The sequence below is a fragment of the Myotis myotis genome, unplaced genomic scaffold (genome assembly GCF_014108235.1).
Source record: "Myotis myotis isolate mMyoMyo1 unplaced genomic scaffold, mMyoMyo1.p scaffold_m19_p_3, whole genome shotgun sequence".
NCBI lineage: Eukaryota > Metazoa > Chordata > Mammalia > Chiroptera > Vespertilionidae > Myotis > Myotis myotis.
Window position 1 is genome coordinate 35,396,843 of NW_023416335.1, and position 2,117 is coordinate 35,398,959.

Below are 2,117 nucleotides of genomic sequence, written 5' to 3' on the forward strand. Positions count from 1 at the left end.
GTCCTCTGGACTCTTATTGGAGCTGTAGAGGGAGTTGGGGCTCTACTGTCAGACATATTTATATAGGCTGAGATAAAGTTCCTTTAGGTGTGAAAGGAAGCCTTGTGGCATTTTGTCAAGAGAAGCTCATATTTCTGAGGTCTCAGGGGAATTCACCTATTTTTGCCTGTATCTCTTGGCAGGTTCCTCACTGTTTTATTACAATACTCGCTGGACATAATAGGAACAAAGGGTTTTTTTTCTTGTATTATTTTGTAGTATTTGGGGCCTTAAGACATAATAATTCTGCCTCTTCTCCCCTCACTACTTCTGAGCTCAGATTCAATTAAGAAATAGGACTACACGAGTTAAAAAATGAAAAAATAAAAATATTAGTTTTATTACTGATAAGGTTGTTTTAGGGAATGAAATTTGACATGTGCCCAAGAATTGGCCTCCCCTAGTTTTACCAAACATTCAAAGAAGAACTAAAACCTATCCTCCTCAGACTATTCTGAAAAATTCAAGAAGAACACTTCCAAGCTCATTCTATGAAGCCAGCATCACCAAATACCAAAACCAGATAAAGAACAATGAAAAAGAATTACAGGCCAATATTTCTCATGAACATAGATGTCAAAATCCTCAACAAAATTCTAGCAAATTGGATACAGCAGTACATCAGAAAGATCATACACCATGACCAAGTAAGATTTATCCCGGGGATGCAAGGATGGTACAATATCCACAAATCAATAAATATGATACATCACATAAACAAATTGAGAGATAAAAATCACATAGTCATATCAATTAATGCAGAAAAAGCATTTGACAAAAATCCAACACCCTTTCTTGATAAAAACCCTCAGCAAAATGGCAATTGAGGGATCATACCTCAACATAATAAAAGCCTTATATGACAAACCTACAGTCAACATCATACACAATGGGCAAAACTAAAACCATTTCACCTAAGAACAAGAATGAGACAGGGATGCCCACTTTTACCACACCTGTTTGATATAGTACTGGAAGTGCTAGCCATAGCAATTAGACAAGAAGAAGAAATAAAAGGTATCCAAATTAGAAAAGAAGACATAAAACTGTCATTATTCACAGATGACATGATACTGTACATAGAAAACCCTAAAGACTCCATCAAAAAATTATTAGACTTAATAAATGAATTTGGCAATGTAGCAGGATACAAAATTAACACCAAGAAATCTATGGCATTTTTATACATCAATAGTGTACTTACAGAAAGAGAGATTAAAAAAACACTACCATTTACCATTGCACCAAAAAAATTAAGACACCTAGGAATAAACTTAACTAAGGAGATAAAAGACCTGTACCAGGTACTTGGAAAACTATAGGACACTGAAAAAAGAGATAGAGGAAGACATAAACAGATGGAAGAACATACCATGTTTATGGATTGGTAGAATCAACATCATTAAAATGTCCATACTACCCAAAGCAATCTATAGATTCAACACAATCCCCATTAAAATACCAATGGAATATTTCACAGACCTAGAACGAACTCTCCAAAAATTCATCTGGAATAAAAAAAGACCCCGAATAGCTGCAGCAATCCTGAGAAAGAAGAACAAAGTAGGAGGGGTCTCAATACCAGATATCAAGCTGTATTACAAAGCCACTGTTCTCAAAACTGCCTAGTACTGGCACAAGAACAGACATATAGACCAATAGAATAGAGAACCCAGAAATTGACCCGAACCAATATGCTCAATTAATATTTGACAAAGGAGGCAAGAACATACAATGGAGTCAAGACAGTCTCTTCAATAAATGGTGCTGGGAAAATTGGACAGATACATGCAAAAAAATTAAGCTAGACCACCAACTTACACCATACACAAAAATAAACTCAAAATGGATAAAGGACTTAAACATAAGACAGGAAACCATAAAAATAGAGGAATCCACAGGCAGTAAAATCTCAGACATATGCCATAGCAATATCTTCACTGATACAGCTCCTAGGGCAATGGAAAATAAACAAATGGGACTACATCAAAATAAAAAGCTTCTGCACAGCAAAAGAAACCATCAATAAAACAATAGGAAAGCCCACTGCATGGGAGAACATATTTGCCAATGTTATC